Source organism: Macrotis lagotis, chromosome 4, assembly GCF_037893015.1.
Source record: "Macrotis lagotis isolate mMagLag1 chromosome 4, bilby.v1.9.chrom.fasta, whole genome shotgun sequence".
NCBI classification, from domain to species: domain Eukaryota; kingdom Metazoa; phylum Chordata; class Mammalia; order Peramelemorphia; family Peramelidae; genus Macrotis; species Macrotis lagotis.
The window spans coordinates 223,200,337-223,219,199 of record NC_133661.1 but is presented as its reverse complement, the minus strand read 5'-3'; the positions used below and the strand labels follow the sequence as shown (position 1 = coordinate 223,219,199).

At 35.8% G+C, this 18,863-nt stretch overlaps 1 protein-coding gene across 2 annotated transcripts in view; it reads left to right on the top strand.

Moving 5' to 3' along the window:
• Nucleotides 1-18,863, top strand: part of ITPK1 (inositol-tetrakisphosphate 1-kinase) — a 359,936-nt gene that overhangs the window by 224,112 nt on the left and 116,961 nt on the right. The window lies entirely within an intron of this gene.

Below are 18,863 nucleotides of genomic sequence, written 5' to 3'. Positions count from 1 at the left end.
AGTCTATAATGAGACTTTTGCAGATATAACCTTAATTGTGTACTATGTAATAAAATGTGATTAGAGCACATATAGAAAATGATAGTGTACTGTGTGATTGTTGAGAAAAACCAAGTCTGCCTATACTAGAACCACCCTCATTACTTCACTTCTCTACCTCAAAAATCTTCTTAGCTTCAATTCATTCATTCTCTTCCCTTACATCCTTTGCACCTTTAACTTATTTAAAATCCTGCCCTACCATGCTTCAGTCTTAGATTTCTGCCGCCTTTCATTGCCTTTTCTCCTACTCATGTGCTGCTTAATGAAATTAAGAGAAAATCATGTAGCTATGTTATTTGTGTCTACTACAAATTTGTTATATGATATCAACTGGTCCTTCCAATGGGTCAAGGCAATGCTTTTATAAAACCTTAGCTGACTCATTGTTCCATGTACCATAGCAGTTTTTCCAAACCTTTTCATCATTATGCAGATGACTTATTTTATCTCCATTTTTCCTTCCTTACCTCCTTCCCTCTCATCTCACCTTGATTTATCCCAATGTCTTAGTGTAGTTTTAAGCTTCTAAACTTGCATTAAGATTTTTAGGACATCCTTTATTTCCTTGAGGCCTTTTGAGGAGAGTTTCCTCTTTTAACCTCATCCTCATCTCACACCACTCAGATACGTTCTGCAACTCTCTTCTCTTTTAGCCCTATCTCTTGAGAAAGTGGCTGTTCTCTTTGCCAAGGCAAATTCTTCTACATTCTTGCAGCAGATTATTTTCTCTATCATATCTCACTCTCTGACTTTGTTCTTATTCCTATTAACACACCCACATCAGCCCTTGTTATCAAAAACTGACACATATCCATTCATTCCCAATACCTTTTGTCTTTTATCTCTTGCTTCCATATTTTGAATAACTCCTTGAGAAGACTTTCTTTTGATCCAGGTTTCCACTTCCTTTCCTCTTACTCTCTTCATTTTTTTTGAGGATTCTAGATTTTATTTTCATATTTTATTTTTTTACATTACTACAATAATAGTAGTTAACATAATCCCTCTCTGCCCCTACAAAAGTAGAGAAACCTCAAGAAAAATAAAGTGTGGGGGGGAGTGTTCTTCCATCTGAATTGAAATACTATCAACTATCTTTGGGATGGATCAAATTCTTTATCATAAGTCCTTCTGAGAAGTTACTTCAGTATTTTTCCCTACATTAGCTATTGCTAGCTGTATTTCACTCCATCCTATTCCTCCTCACCCCCAATTGTTTTGTTCTCGTTCTCTCTCTCTCTCTCTCTCTCTCTCTCTCTCTCCTTTCACTCTGTCCCTCCTCAAAAGTAATTACCTTCTGCTACAATCTTTCTTCTTTTCTATCACCCACAACCTCCCCCTCCCATTCTCTCATCCTTTCCTCTCCTTTTTTCCCCTGGGGTACCTCTTACTCTATTCTATGTCTGTTTCTCGGCCTCATTAAATCGAAACTGTTGTCTTCAGAGTAACCAGTGATCTCTTAATTGCTAAATCTCCTGATCATTTTTAAGTCCTCATTGTTATTTCTTCTCTGCATCCTCTTCCTTGATATTCATTTCTTTCTAGGTTAGTAACACTTTCTTGTAGTAATACTGTTTTCTCCTAGTTGTCTTCTATGTATCTGATCTCTCCTCAGTCTCCTTGGTTAGGACTATATCTAGATCACATTTGCTACAGTTGAATGACCTACTGGGCTCTGTTCTTGGTTCTCTTCTACTATGCTATTTTGCTTGATAATCACTTTAGCCTCCTTGGATTCAGTTATCATATTAATGATAACTTCTCTCTGCTGACTCCTAGTCCTTCCATCTCCAACTCCATCGACATCTTAAATTACCTCTTCTTAATCTCTTTTATTCTGTAAGGCACTACCATCCTTCTAGTCATTGCCAAAGTTCTTTTGATTTTATCTTTGTAACATTACTCTTTATATATCCCTTTTCCCTTTTTGACAGTGTTAACATCTTGGCTCAGGCTCATATCTTCCCACAACTGACTATTGTACTAGCATTTTGTTTAATCTTCTAGCCTCATTTCTCTCTACTCCAATCCATCTTTTGCTTACTTGTAAAATTGATTATACTGAACTTGATATGATGATATCAACCATCTATTCAGTCACTTTCAGTTTTTCCTGTTACTTTCAGGGAAAAATTATAAAATTCTCTTTTTGGCCTTCAAAATACTTCATTACTGGCCCTTTTCTACTCTTTTGATCTTATACTCTTAACAGTCCATCCAGATACTCTGTGGTCCAGTGATGCTGACTTCCTGGCTGTTCATTGGTGATCCATCTTTAACTCTTGTTTGCAATTCTGAATCTTATATCTGGATTTCTGTCCTCCATCTTCATCTCCTGACTTTTCTTAAATCCCAGTCCAAATTCCATCTTTTATAAAACTTTCCCCTTTATTCTAGTGCCTTCCTTTTGTTGTTTGGGATGTGTTTGTATGTATGTTGTCTCCTTTATTAGACTTTGAGGTCCTTGAGAGCAGTTTTGTTTTTGCCTTTGTTTGTATCTTAATCTTATAAGCCAGTGTTTGATACAAGGTATGTGTTTAAAAATGTGAGCTGATTGACCAACCAATCTTATTCTTTTCATTTGCTATGGAAGTACTTGAGAAAAAAGTTATACTTCACATTGTCAGGGTTATTTCTTCTGCTTGCTGTGTTTTTGACCTCATCCCCTCCAAGGGGGTTTTCTCATTAATTCTGTTCTCCAACTTTCTTCTTTCTCCCTCTACTTCTCTCATTCCTTGTTCTTAATCTCTTAATATCTTCTTAATTGCCTGAAAATACCCTTTTTCTTAATAAACCTTTCAAATGACCCCATGATCTCTTCAAGCTACTGTCCTATATAACTCTTCTCCTTTTCTCTGCCAAATTCCTCCAAAACAGTTAATTTCTACTTCTTGCCTCTACTTCCTTATTCATCTCCCCGGGCTCTTCTCACCATTAGCCATGTTGCAAAAGAAAACATAAATGAAATAATAAAAATGGAATAAAAAATAATGTTCTTTGGTCTGTATTCAGAATTTGGAGAGTATTTTTCTTCTTTTTGTCTTTTGTCTTAGATTATTGTGATCAGAGTATCTAAGTCTTTCACAATTGATCTTTTTATCATATTGTTGATTATTTTTCATTTTTTGATTTTATTTTATAATTTACATTTATCTAATCAGTAATTATTATGTGTCTGAGGCCAAATTGGAACTCAGATCCTCCTAACTACAGGGCCGGTGCTCTAGCCACTGAGCCACCTAGCTACCCTAGCATATTTATAAGTTACATAATTTCCTTCCACCTTCCCTTCCCACCCCTTTCCCTTCAGTGTACATTGTACATATACATTTGTGTTTAACATGTTTACAGATTTGTCATTTTCTGTATGAGGTATTAGGACAAAGAAAGAAAACCTTGAGACAGGAAAGAAAAACATAAGAGAAATTTTTGAAAAGTGAATGTAGTGTTCATTCAGATCTGGATGTAAAGGGAATTGTCTATAACAGGTCTCCCAGAATTGTCAGAACTCTCTGAACTGCTGAGAGTAGCTGCATCCATCAGGGTGGATCAACTCACAATATCATTGTTAAGGTGTATAATGTTCTCTTGCTTCTGCTCCCCTCACTCAACATCAGTTCCTGTAATTAGTTCCATGTTCTTTACAATCCGACCATTCATGGTTTCTTATAGAACAATAGTACTCCTTAACATTTCATTTAACATAACTTGTTCAGCCCGTTCCTCCATTAATGGACATCTCAATTTCCAGTTCTTTGCCACTAAGAAAAAGAGTTGCTATGAATATTTTGGCACTTGTGGGACTTTTCTTTTGAATATAGGCCTAGTATTGGTATTGTTGGGTCAAAAGGTATGATCAGTTTTATTCATCTTTGGGCAAAGACTCATTGGATCTGTTCACAACTCCCAACAACAGTGCATTAATGTCCCAATCCTCTCCAACAACAATCATTTTCCCTTTTTGTCCTTCTAGCCAGTCTGTTAGAGGTATGAGTTGGGTACCTCATGGTTGTTATAATTTGCATTTCTCTAATCAGTAATGATTTGGAGCATTTTTTCATATGATTATATTTATATATATATATATATATATTCTTCATTTGAAAGCTGCCCGTTCATATCCTTTGATTAATTCTCAGTTCTCTTTGCTAGAATTATCAGTCCCTTAAATGTAGATCTCCTGGTCCCTCCTTCTTTCTTTTTCAAAAGAAACAGTTGTAAATGACTACAGTATTTACTGTTTGAGTAACCCAAAGACACTAGTTTCTGGGATAAGAACTCTCAGTATTTGATAAAAACTGCTTGAAAAACTGGATGGTAAAACTAGGCATAGGCTCACATCTCACACCCTATATTAAAATAATTGGAAATGGGTATAGGATTTAGACATAAAGAGTGATATCATAGGCCAATTAAAAGAACAAGAAATACTCTATCATAGCTATTATGACCAAACGACAATTAGAGAACATTTTAAAATTATAAAATGGGTGATTTTGACCATATTAAATAGTTTGGGCACAAATAAAACCTATGCTGCCAAGATTAGAAGGAATGAAGAAAGCTGGGAAACAATTTTCACAACTAGAGTTTCTGATAAAAGATTCATTTCTAAAATATGTGGAGAACTGAATCAAATTTTTATAAGATTACAAAGTCACTCTTCAGTTGATAAATGGTCATAGGATATAAACAGTTTTTAGATGAAGGAAAAAACTATATAGTCTTATAAAAAAGTCACAGAATCATTATTTAAAGAGAAATCCAAATTAAGACTACACTGAGAAGCAACCTCACTCTTATCAGAGTAGCTAAGTTGATTAAAAAAAAGGAAAATGATCAATCTTGGAGATGATGTAGAAAAATTGGACACCCTTTATATTCATAAAAATTTTTGAAGACCTCCCTAAACAGCTTTTGTTTGTGTGGGTTCTATCTGTTGAAATGTACTTCATTGGAAATTATGATGAAGGTGACACTGTAAACTCTAAAAAGATCTCCTGAATCCTTGGATTCCTTTGACTACCCTTAGAGAGCTGTTGTTTTGGTCAGTTATTAGAAGACATGACTTAGAGGTGGGAAGGATATATTTGAAAAAAAAGTGATGTAAAAATAGGAGCTATCAACAAAATATGGTATATAAAAAACAAATGAGAGAAATAGAAGAGTCAAAGAAAATCCCAACATTTTCATCATATATAAACAGGGAATGTTTCTTCCAACCAGTAAAGTAGGTTTATTATTTATTATTTTTTAGGTTTTTTTTTTTTACAAGGCAAAGGGGGTTTTTAAGTGGCTTGCCCAAGACCACACAGCTAGGTAATAAGTGTCTGAGACCGGACTTGAACCCAGGTACTCCTGACTCCAGGGCCGGTGCTTTATCCACTATGCCACCTAGCCGCCCCTGGTTTATTATTATTCTTTTGGGGGACAAGAATCACTAGCTTAGTTTTAGATGCTTTGATTTAATAAAAGGCTTGACTTATTTGATTTGAGAGTCCTTTCACTAAAAACTGTGACAGCCTCTAATTCTGTTTTTCTGTTCAGACTTACTACCTTTTTTTGTCAAATATGGGAATTTCTCTAAAGAACACTGCCTTCACATATCCATTTCTTCAGTTGTGTCCAGATTATTTTAGAAAGTTACCTGAGGGGGGCGGCTAGGTGGAGTAGTGGATAAAGCACTGGCCCTGGAGTCAGGAGTACCTGGGTTCAAATCTGGTCTCAGACACTTAATAATTACCTAGCTGTGTGGCCTTGGGCAAGCCACTTAACCCCATTTGCCTTGCAAAAAAAACCTTTAAAAAAAAAAGAAAGGAAAGAAAGTTACCTGAGGCATTGAGAGGATCTAGTAACTTGCCTAGAGTAACCCAACCAGCATGGATCTCAGATTTTGTTAACTCTGAGACTGGCTGATTCTTTATCCTCTCTCTGCCTTCTGCCTTAAGTTTCCTCAGAAGCCTGACTTGCTGTGTTATAAGAACTCTTCCAGTTCTTACATTCTGTGGTTTTTGATTTTGGAAGAAGCCCTAAGAGGTAGCCTTAGCGGTTAATTGGCTCTTTTTTGTTGGTTTTATTTCTGATCTCTCTCTTCCCTCTCTTGAATATCTCTGCAGTGTTTCTCATTTGTTGGAAGATAAAGCCAATAGAACAGTTCTTCAAATCTCCCTCTTTGGAAGGTCCTGGTATTCAAATCCTTGGGCAGTTTCCTTTTCTCCTGAACTACCTCAAACCCACTCATTCTAGGTACATTTCTTCACCCCTCTTCCCAAATCTTTATGTTCCCACAATGTCTTTCTTACTCTGTTGAATTCTGCATGTTTTCCTCTTCTCTTGATAAGAATGGTATTTATACTTTTGGAAACTGACTATAGATGTCATGAAAAACCAAATCTTAGAAAGATGATATTTTTAAAAGAGCTCCTTTTATAATTTTGATGTTTTCAGAGAACTTTTTTCAGTTTGTGACTTTTGGAGAGATGAAATTACTTTTTTACCAAAAAAGAAAAGGGGGCTATCAGTTTGAGTTGTTCACTATTTTAATATAATGTCTTGAAGAAACTTATTTATTTAAGTGTTCACACCTTTGCAATTTATGTTCTTTAACAGATTCTCAGTTTTGTTTTTTCTATTTTTGGATTTGGTTATGATGATGACACCAATTATTGATTTTAGTTTTAAATTGGATCTAGAAGGGATAGCACCAGCAACTCTTATGTTATAGCTAGTATACTGCCCTATTCGGGGCAGGGCAGTAATACAAAATGTTCTTTGAATGGATGAAAAGTGATTTTTCTATCTTATTTGATAGTATAAATAATACCAAAGTCTTGGATGGTAAATAATGCAAATATTTGCATGCGTACACACACTCACATACACCCACCCACCCATCCATTTTTCAATTAAGTGACTTGCTCAGTTTCTAACAATGCAGTATTAATTAGTGGAACTGATAGGCAAACATAAGTTTTATGATACCATGATCACCATTCTTTTAATTTTTCCCAGCAGTGCCTGCATATTCTGTGTACTTTCCTCTTTTGTACTTTTCTTTCTGTTCCTTTTCCCTCCCAGGCCTATCAGCTATTCCTGTAGATTGTTTTCTGTATAGGTCATTTTCCCTCCCATGTTCTTGGGAATGGAGTAAAGGAGAAACTAGTCATCATACCTCTTTCCATTCTTTCTGAACCTCCTGAGTCATCTGTGTCATACTCTGGCCAGAAATAATTCAGCAATTCACTACTTTTCCTATAAAGAAACCATGCGCAATCTTACATTAATTTTAAAATACGTTTGGCTTATGACAAACATTCATTTAGTGGGGAGGCATCATGGTTCAGTGGAAAGATCATAGTATTTGTAGTCTAAGGACCCAAGTTCAGTCCCCAGCTGCTACTCATTACTTTTATGAACTGGACAAATCACAAGCTTCAGTTTCCTCTTCTGCATAGTGATGGAATTGGCCTAGATGATATCTGAGGTCCCTTCTAGCTCTAAATTTATGGTCTTTTGATCCTTCTGAAGAACACTGTTCTAGTTTCTGAGGGACATAAAGAGATTCTATAAGAACACAATCTCTTGGAGCTCATAATATAAAACTTATCAAATACAGTAACGACACTTATAAAGTTAAAAGAATATGTTGTAATCATATAACACAAATTGTTTAGTTATTCTCTAGTCCATGGGCATCTACTTTGTTTCCAAATTTCTTACAATCAGAAAAAAAGACCTGCTATAACTATTTTGACCCATGTGTGGGCTTCTTATCAGTGCCCTCCTAGAAATTTTTTGCCTCCTCTCTGGGGTCAAAGGATTTTTACTTTTTAATCAATTTATTTTGAGCCAATGTTGTGATATTTTAAAAATTACCAAAAGACATAAAAAATTTATCTATTTAAAATTAGTATGTTCTTACATAATACAACATGTTTGAAGTCTGTGGGGAAAGGTCTGTTCTAGGGGATTAAGGAAGGCTCCATGGAAGAGATGTTATCATTGAGTCTGAGTTTTAAAGGGTGGCAGGTATTCTTTGAGAGTATTGTTTTTGTGGGACACTTGCAGAGCATTTCATTTACAGCATCTTTCTAATGGACTTGAACCTCTGAAGTAAGCAATATATATATAGATCAAGCATAAGGAATTTTTTTTTCTTCCAAAGACCATTTGGATAGTTATTTTGTCATTTGAGAGTCATGCAAAATTATCATCTTAAAAATTAACCCACAATATTTAGTCAGATATTTAATTGAATAATCCCTAAACAGCTCCTAGATTTAATGTATTTTAATCTGCCTGTGGTTACCATGGCAGCACCAGACCAAATGATTCTGTGGGTATTCTCTGTTCCTGATCTAAATGAATGCTCATGGGCTTTTGAAGCTTTATTCTACCCTGGGCTTTGGAGAGAAATTACTGTCCTTTTCCAAAAATTGTTTCTTTTAGGATGTCCTTAACCTGATGAGGAAATTGATAAAAGGGAAGTTTGGCAGGAATTTTCTTTCAGAGCAAATTGACCCAGCAGAGTGATTAGAATTTAGTGGAAAGAGGGCAACCATAGTGAAGATTAACTTGAACTTCATTTGATGACATAATAGTAAATGAGAAAAAAGATAAACAGAGATAGGAAATGAACATCATGTAGGCTGAGAAAGATAAATAGAAACTTTACATTGATAGTATTTTGACTCTCAGTGGAAGGCTGGAGACAGGATATTTCAGCTATGTTTACATGAATAGGCTCTATATAGGGAGGTATCTTTGGGAATGCTTCCTAGTTGTAAGAAGAGCTTTTCAAAACACCTTTCAGTGTATTAATTTAGGATGCAGAGAAGGTGATGTTGATGATGATAATGATATTGATATTGATATTGCTTGTCTTTCATTCTTGAAAACCTTGATATCTTGGAGGTGATACCATGACATACAAGTGTATTGGATTTGAGTGAGGGGTTGCTGTGCTAAGTCACCAGCATCATGATCACCTCTGAAGCCATCTGGGTCTAATGGTCAGATATGAATCAGGATGATTAGAGATGGCTCTGGGTGGGAGGCAGTCAGGATAAGTGACTTGCCCTGGTCACATATCTAGCAAATGTCAATTATCTGATGTTGAATTTGAACTCAGGTCTTCTTGACTCCAAGGGCTGGTGCTTTATGCATTATGCTACTTAATTGCCCCAGAGAGGGTAGGTAGTGTTTGATGGATGGACTCTTAATCTCCTAACTCTGGAATGATTCTTTTCTTTATTTCTCCTTTTCCAACCATACAGTTAAACTCCAGGGGCCATCGGTGAGCTGGAACTCCCCATCTGAGTAGCCAATCTGGCATGGTAGAAAATAATACAGGATTTGGAATAAGATGACCCAGGTTCATCTAGTAACATTTATAAGCTTTATTGCCTTAGGCAAACTATAAGACATACTGTAAATGGGAGTTATTAAGCTTTTTCATCTTGACCTATGATTTCATTGGTGTGGTGAACTCTTGGAGAATAAACTAGTTTTTCCAGTGAATATTATTAGCAAATATTTGAATTAAGTAACTGATTTTTTTATTAGAACTACCTGATTTTGATCTACCTGATGTATTTATTCATTTATCTATCTCAGGGAGAAACCAGGACCTTCTCAGGAATCTTTCTCTTTACAGGTACTGTTCCTCTTCTTCTCTGGTAGAATAGTTATGCCTTGGCCTCCTACTTTGGGAAATTTCATGGGTAGACTTTTGGAACTCTAGTGAGTTTTGACTGCGTACAGTTCACCTAAGTGACTCCATCTTTTTGCATCCCATTTTGCTCCATACAAGGTAAAACCTGGGTCTTAGCTTATCATGTTTATGTACATAATCCTTTCGTACCTCCCCCTCACACTTTTGAAATAAAAAACAAATTATTATTTCTGTTTCTACTAGAAAGACTATGAAAATCAACTTCCCTTGTGACTAAACTCCCAATCACAATAACACTTCAGGGACAGACATTCTTATTTGATTTACAAACAAAAAACAAAACACATAAATAGAATATAAACTCTAATAGGACAGGGGCTGGTTTTTGTTTTTTGCATTTGTATCCCCACTTCCTACCCTTTTCTCTCACTCATACTGGAAATTTAATGACATGTCTTTTCATTTATTGAGTCTACAGTTTATAAACTTAGACAGTTGCCTGAGACAAAGTTAAAGAACTTTTGTAAGGTTAATTATCTGAGTTAGAAGTAGGATTTCATCTGTACTTCCTGAATTTCTATGACTAGCTCTCAATCTGTTAAGTCTAGTTTCTTCATAGTATTATATGTCCCTAAATTAAAAATATTTTATTTAACAAACATGAATGTGTGTGTGTGTGTGTGTGTGTGTGTGTGTGTGTGTGTTTAGGTTTTTGCAAGGCAAATGGGATTAAGTGGATATGCATGTGGTGTGTGTGTGTGTGTGTTTAGGTTTTTGCTTGCCCAAGCTAGATAATTAGTAAGTGTCTGAAGTCGGATTTGAACTCAGGTAGGTCCTCCTGACTCCAGGGCAGGTGCTCTATTCACTGTGCCACCTAGCTTCCCTGCACCACCACCCCCCCCGTATATTTTTTAAAACAGATATTTTTCTTTTTTTTCTCTAATTTTATTCAGTTTTCACATTCATCTATTTACAAGTTTGTAAGTTTCACATTTTTCTTCCATTCTCCTTTTCTTCCCCATGACAGAGGAATAAATCTGATAAAAGTTGTACATATGCAATTGGGTTTAACATATTTTCATATTAGTTATGTTTGAAAGAGGAATCACAACTAAGAGCAACATGAGAAGGAAAAAGAAAACATAAAAGAAGTTTTGAAAAGTGAACATAGTATGCCTTGGAGTGAAATGTGAAGGAGTGGAAGAAGTCCCAGGAAACATTGTGCTAGATTCATATAATGAGAATTCCCAAGAATTAGTTTCCTGAGGAAAGAAGGAAGGCATGAAGAGTGGAGTATACTGATGATATGTGAATACCAAGGCTAATTCTGCCTGATATAGGTTTTTTTTTTTTTAAAGAGTTAGGGGCAGCTAGGTGATGTAGTATATAGAGCACCAACCCTAGAGTCAGGACCTGAGTTCAAATTCAGCCTCAGATACTTAATAATAATTGCCTAGATGTGTGACCTTGGGCAAGTCATTTAACCCCCATTGCTTTAAATTAAAAAAAAATAAAAGAGTTCCAGGACCCAATGTTATAACAATCTATTTTGTCCCAGATGGCACTTAAGTTAGGTGAATGGTAAGAACAGATTCTGCATAAACTTGTATGAATACAATGGGGAGATTGAATGTTATATGTAGGAGGTGCCAACTGGGCCATTTTGCCTGAAACATTGAGACATAGAGTATGTGAAGTAGAGTAATCTGCAGAAAAACAATTCTCTAAAGATTAGGGAATTTTTTTGATTTAGGGCTTGAATTTATCCCATGACAAAGAGATGCTAAACTTTCACAGATCAGGGAATAGTTTTAAATATAAACTTTTGAATGAGATCTGAGCCAATTCTTCATTAAATTAACATTCTTCACTATGAAAATTTTTACTATTTGCCCTATGTGTGGGTTTTTTTCCTTATTATTAGAATTTCTGTAGCACTTCAAGTCTGAAACATATAATATAGCCACTGCTCCTATCTTTCATTTTTGGAAAAGACATTTAAACTCTATTCAGCTCTATTTTGGCTTAATATATTCAGATCCCTCCTAACAATCTGAAACTGTGTCAAAATGGATTGAGTTCCTTTGAAAAAGTAAGTTCCCTATCTCTCAAAGTCTAAAAGAGCACCTATCAGATGTTTTAAGGGAATTTTTGCTCAGGTTATGTATGCTTAGATTAGTTGTATATCAGGGGTTCTTAATGTTCTCCTGGTTTTTGTGAATACAGCTTAGCACATACCATATTTCCCCATGTATAAGACACACCCTTTTCTGAAAAATTTGGGGTCTAAAAATTGGGAGTGTCTTATATAGTAGTTGTAGATTTTTACTTGCATTTCCTGTTTTTTCGCGCTTGTTGTCTTTGCTCTCATTACTTCGATTTTGTTACCAGTGTATTAGGTTACTTTTTGCCACATTCTGCCCAGAAATGGCCCAGAAAAGATTTTCATACAGTATTGAATTCAAGTTAAATGTGATACAGTTTGCAAAAGTGAATGGAAATCATGCTGCTGAACATGAGTTTGGTCCTTCTCCAACTGAGAAAGGAATCCAGGATTGGCTATAGGAAGAAGAAGTCCAACTGAAAACATCACGGCAGAAGGCCAGGAGAGGCAAATCAGCAAAGTGGCCTGAGTTAGAGAGGGAATTGAAGATGTGGATTGAGGAGCCAAGAACAAGTGGAATTCCTGTGTCCACAAAGATGGGTCAGCAGGAGGCAAGAAGAATTACTGATGAGAGGAAGTGACTGATTTCAAAGGAGGACACAAGTGGTGCTTTGGGTTCATGAAATGGAATGGACTAAGCATGCATCCATACACCAGACTTGCCCAGGGGGTGTGTGTGGTTAATCCCAGACCAGAGCAGTGGCAGGAGGGCAGTCAGAGCCTCTCCTAAGACAGGGATTCATTATCCAATTCAGATGAGGACAAGCTGATGGATAGAAGTTTTGACAGTGAGGAGGAGTTGTATGAATTTTATGATGAATAAAATTTCAGTTCAATGACTTTAAATAATACATTTTTTTCAAATTTCAAGCCCCAAAATTAAGGCAGATTTTATACATGGGAGTGTCATACATTGGGAACTACAGCAGTACTCTGTCTGTATAAACATGTATCTATCTATATATGTGACTTTCTCTTCATCCATCCACCTTTGATTCTCAGAGAAACAACAATAGGTTATAGCAAAAGAGAACAATAACATGCAAGAGAATGAGACTTCCAAAGAATGAGTTTCCTGCATTTTGTTATAATTGATCATTTGTGCTGTATGAATTTTTATTACCATAGTTCAGATCCCTTCTAAGACCCTGTCACAATATGTAACTCTAGGTTTAATTTTTAATGAAATTATGGTGTGCCTCAGTTTCCTCTTCTCTAAAACTAGGGGATTAGGCCTGAACTTTATGACCCCCTCCTGGCTCTTAATGTATAATCTTTTGTTTTCTATGCAATTGTGTTCAATTAAAAAAGTTTTCCATCACCCTGTCGGTTTGCCAGATTATTAGCTTCATACCATATTCTCTAAAGTGCTGTTGTTCCATAACTTGGATAGCCAACTATGCCCAATTGAATTGAATAGATTTTTAGGAAACTACCTAGAAATATTATGAGAGGTATTAAAATGAGTGCTGCCATCCAAGCACTCTCCTGAGATGTTGACCCAGCAGAGAGGTCTTCAGTTCCTTGACCAGAACTTTGAACTGTATCTTCTAGAAGAGATAAAAAGCCTATTTGTCATAGCATCTCAGCCTGAACATGTTTTCTCCAAAGTCAATATACTAGACCATGGGGAGGGGTGGGAAAATAGACCAGTCTTGTACTGACTTGGGGGTCCAGTCAATTAACTGTCTACAGAGGGTTTGGCACACACAGTTGGTGCATAATAAATCTTTATTGATTGATTGAACCAGCTCTGATTAAGCACATATTCTTGTGTGTTACACTCAAAAGAACAATGGTGTATTTGGGAGTTCCACGTTGTGGGAATCAAATTATGGTGTGCTGATTACAACCCATTTAACTTGGAGTTTATTTTCATCTCTCTCATCCTTACTTTTCTCATCTGTAAAAGTGGGAATAATAAAATTGTACCACCATTCTAAAGTGACAGCTGTTGTGTAGGGAAAATCTTTTGTGTTTAAGTTTATAAATTACCTGAGAGGGGGCAGCTAGGTGTCGCAGTGAGTGGAGCACCGGAACTGGAGTCAGGAGTACCTGAATTCAAATTCGACCTTATATACTTAATAATTGCCTGTGTGACCTTGGGCAAATCACTTAACCCCATTGCCTTAAATAAATAAAAATAAAAAAAAAATAAATTACCTAAGAAAATAAAAGTGTTAATCACTAAGTTAATAACAATACTGATAAAGGTCATTTAGAAAAATGCCTGCCGTCCTTGGTGTTAAGCTTTTTTCTGGAGCTGTTCCCAGGTCAGGGGTTGCCTGACATGTACCTAGTTGGAGGCCATTGATTTGGGTTGGGGCTGAAATGATTCTGGCTTGTAAATTCTGACTTGATGATTCAGTTGTTTTCCATGCTTCCAAAGTTTATCTAGTAAAGTAAGACCTCCTGCTGTTTGTGTGCACTGAATGATGTCTCTTTACCGACCTTCCTTAGGCTATACTCTCAGGAAACAGACCTAATCAAAGTTCATACTGACTGCTGGCTTATTTTCAGAGAGCAGTAGTTCCCTAGTTGTAAGGGCAGGAGTTGCCATAATAAACAGCAATAAAAATGGTGGTTCAAATGTTTTAATAGCTTATAGTTGCTTGGTCATTCTGTGTTACATAGTAATATTATTATTCTCTTCTGGTACTTCATCATAATGAGTGGTAATCTTGAATTCCTAAAGGATATTGCAGGAAATTACAAGTTCTGGGAAGCCTTTCTGGCCTGGTTTCTAGGTTTCTAATAAAGGTCCTGTTCTTTCCCTCTTACTTCTTCCCTGCCCATTAAGAAATTGAGAGAAAAAGACCTATTTGTATACATTTATGTGTGCAGTACACCTCCCCCCCCTTCACACCCACACTTCAGTTTCTTCCCTAAGGCCATCATCCCCTCTCTACCAGGAGAGATTTCAGTAATCCTTCAGGTGAATAGCATGAATCCTTTGGAGCTTTGGTTGTTTTCATTGTGGTGTTCAGATTTTCTAAGTCTTTCAGATTTTTATCTTCAGTGTTGCTGTTTTTGCATAAATTTTTTTGATGTCAGAATTAACTAATTGCATTATATATCTCTTTATATGGTTTTTTTTAGGTTACAAAGTACTTTTCTCTCCAAGGACTTCTGCCATGATAACTGAAATGTTTATGCATAGTATTTGTTTTGCAAGGAACTTTGCTAGGGTCATCACATTTTAGCTCCATGACACCCTAAGTGAAGCAAGCACTACATTTAACGAAGTAAACATTTTGTGTCTTCCAGACACTGTTGCTGATTTCTGGAACCTAAAGACAAAAAAACCCTCTGAAATAAATCATACTCTCTGATAGCATATGTTCTTTCTAAGAAAGCAACCTCTGTGTATGCAAATTCAAAATAAAGATCTAGGGATTTGGCAATGACTTCATTATGATTATAGTGATTCCCAGATGGGGAAAATTTCTCTTCCAATGATGGTTAGCACCTTTTCTACAATTTAATCTAGGAGATTACAAATTTCCAAAGCCTCTGAGAGCATACATATATACAAAGTAATTGCAAGGTACAAAGTAATTACAGTACACAGTACAGAATAAAATAATTACAAACAGAAAACAACACTTGGGGGATCAAGAAAGGTAGTGCTTGATTTACAGTTTTTTATAGAGTAGAGGAGGAAGTTTTTTCCAGGCAAGTGGTGTATGTATAAAGGTTTAAAAGATGTAAGAGTTGCAGAGGGGAAAGCATATTGTTCAAGAGGAGTATTATATCATATTCTAAATCTAGAAAGCCAGACTGGGTCTAAGAGTTAAAGGTTATGAAAAAACAGTTTATTTTTCTCTCAAGAATTCATTTATAGGAACATAATAGAGCTATATCTTTGTCTTGAAAAGATCACTTTGGTAACTATGAAAGATGACTTAGAGTAGAGAGAGAGAATTGACAAAGGAAGATTCATTAGGAGGCCACAGTTGAGGTGAAAAGTGATTAAAGTGACTATGTAAGTAGTGAGTAAAGCATTCTGTAAACCTTAAAATGCCATGTTAAATTCTAGCTCATATTATTGTCACTGTTATTATATCCTCCATCAGTGATGCTTTTTAGTGTGTGGGCTTGTCTGAGAACATCTTGAGGCATTCCTTCCAACTGTGGCATTCCTTGAGTCTAGGACCTCAGAAATGAGTTTGAACTATCCTCCTTCCTTCCTTCTTTCCTTCCCTCCCTTCTCTCTCTCCCTCCTTCCCTATCTATCTAGCTATCAGTCATCTAATTAAAAAAAAGGTGAAAGACCCATCCCTGTTCTCACAGAGTTCTTTTACCAAAGAGAATAGGCAAGCAAAACAAAATAATGCATCAACTATGCTAGGTGTCATATTCCACATCTGTATTACCCTCTGGACAGGAGGGATATTTAATGGTCAGATCTTTGGAGTCAGATTGGGATAATTTAATCTGAATTCCTATTAGTCCCTTGTTGTCACAGGCAATATGACAGAGTGGACAAAGCAGTGAATTTGGAGTCTAAGACCCAGGGGTTGTATCTTGCCCATCACTTACTACTTGTTCAGTTTTTAGCAAAAATCAATTTCCTGTTTTGTTTTATGAACAAGAGTTGGTCTTAAGAGGATTTGTGATCCTCACTGCCATGTGAATCTTGAATATTTTAAGACCTTAAGTGACCCATCAGCCTTTTTCTTTTTAAAGGAACAGGGTTCATGGATAGAGAAAAAGATGACAGGCTCTGTGGTATGATAGATAGAATACTGAATTGAGAGAAAAGAGACTTGAATTTAAATTTCATCTCTGTTGCTTTCAAGCTAAATGAATGAAGTCCATTGACCCTTTTTTTGAGTGTTAATATCTTCATTCATAGAATGGAGTTACTTTCTAAGTTGATCTGGTAAGGTATTTTTCCAGTACAAGTTACTATAATACACCTCATTATGTGAATAACAGTGAATTGTCATTCAATTTCATGATGCTGACAACTATGTTTATCACATATCTACACAGATGCAATTGGAATGTGGCATGCTCAGAATGGAAAGGGTAGGGGGGGAAAAGGAAGTTCTCAGAAATACAATTAACTTCAAAATAGACCTGTACTCACATGATTGATTTTTGTGAGAGCAAAAGAAACTCTTGTGTTTCTAAGAACCAAGAGACCTTCATCCAGATATGGGAGTTCTGATAACTTCTGATTCAACCATTCTAGCTCTGAATACAGCTGCCCCTTATTGTTCTATAGCCAAATGTAAGCTGCGGAATTATAGAGAACGCTACCAGCACAGGTTTCTTTGCATCGGACATGAAAAAAAAATATTGAAAGACCAGACTTGTGTTCCTCTCTCCACCTCACCCCTTGTAATTCTACATGGACTGGCAAAATGAACTTAGAGAATTTAGCTACATAATCACTCTTGTGACTTGTGAAGGAAAACATTGCTATCAGACACACTTATTGTGCTGTTTCTATTTGTGAAATAAAATACATTATCATCAAGTTTAACTATACTAATTACAATAATAATGATGATGATGATGATGATGATGATGATGATCAAAGAAAACAAAAATTTATTGGACACTGACTGGTGTTGTATACACATATACAGATCTTATCTCACCAGATCCTCACAACAAATCTTAGGGAGGAGATGCTATTATTATATCCTCTTTTTACATTTGAAGAAACTGCAACTGATAGAAGTTAAGTGACTTGTCCTGGATCACATAACTAGTAAATATCTGAGGCTGAATTTGAATTTAGGCCTTCCTAATTCCATTGTTCTTCCAAAGCACTTGAAAGTTGTTCTCAATTACCATTAACTTCTGTTGCTGTTTGTCTTTAGGGTTAGAACTAGGTTTTCTTTTTTTCTTTTTCTTTTTAATTTTATTTTCCAATTAAATGCAAAGATATTTTTATCCAGCATCCATTTGCAAGTTTATGAAGTCTACTTTTTTCTGTCACTCTCCTTTCCCCTCCTCCCTCCCCATGGCAGTGAATAAACTGGTAAAACTTGTTTGTGCATGTATAATTTGTGTTTTAGCATATTTCCATATTAGCCATGTTGCAAAAGAGGAATTAGAACTAAGGGGAAAAAACCATGAGAAAGAAAGAAAATAAAAGAAAATTTTAAAAAGTAAATGTAGTATATATGCCTTCCTCTGTCCACTCCAATGATTTGTTTGTTTTTTAACTGGATGTTAAAATCTGCCATAACAGATTTCTTAAGGTTGTCTTTAACCACTGAACTGTTATGTGGAACTGTGTCCTTCATAGTTGATCCATCTCACAATATTGCTGTTAATGTGTACAATGTTCTTTTGTTTGCTTTACTCATATGCATATGCTTCAGCATATGCTAGTCTTTCCAAACTTTTCTGAAGTTCAACCATTCATATTTTCTTATAGAACAATAATACTCCATAACATTCATTTACCTTAACTTCTTCAGCCCTTCCCCATTTGCTGGACATTTCTTCAATTTTCAATTCTTGGCTACTACAAAAAATAAATATTTTTATACATGCGGATCTTTTCCCCTTTTAAATAATGTGTGATTGTGATATTGTCGGATCAAAGGCTATGCAGTTTTATTACTATTTGGACATAGTTCCAATATCTTTTTTTTTTTTTTTAGATTTTGCAAGGCAAATAGGGTTAAGTGGCTTACCCAAGGCCACATTTGAACTCAGGTCCTCCTGATTCCAGGCTAGTGCTCTGTCCACTGTGCCATTTAGCCACCCCCATAGTTCCAATGTCTTTAATTTCTTCATATGAAAGCTACCTATTGATTTCCTTCGACTATTTATCACTTCGAGAATAACTTGTCTTATAAATTTGCCTCAGTTCTCTATGTATTTTAGAAATGAGTGCTTTATGAGAAAAAATAACTGTAAAAATTGTTTCCTGGATTTCTGTTTTCCTCCTGATCTTGGTTGCATTCATCTTGCTTGTGCAATTAATTTAATGTAGTTGAGACCATCCATTTTGCA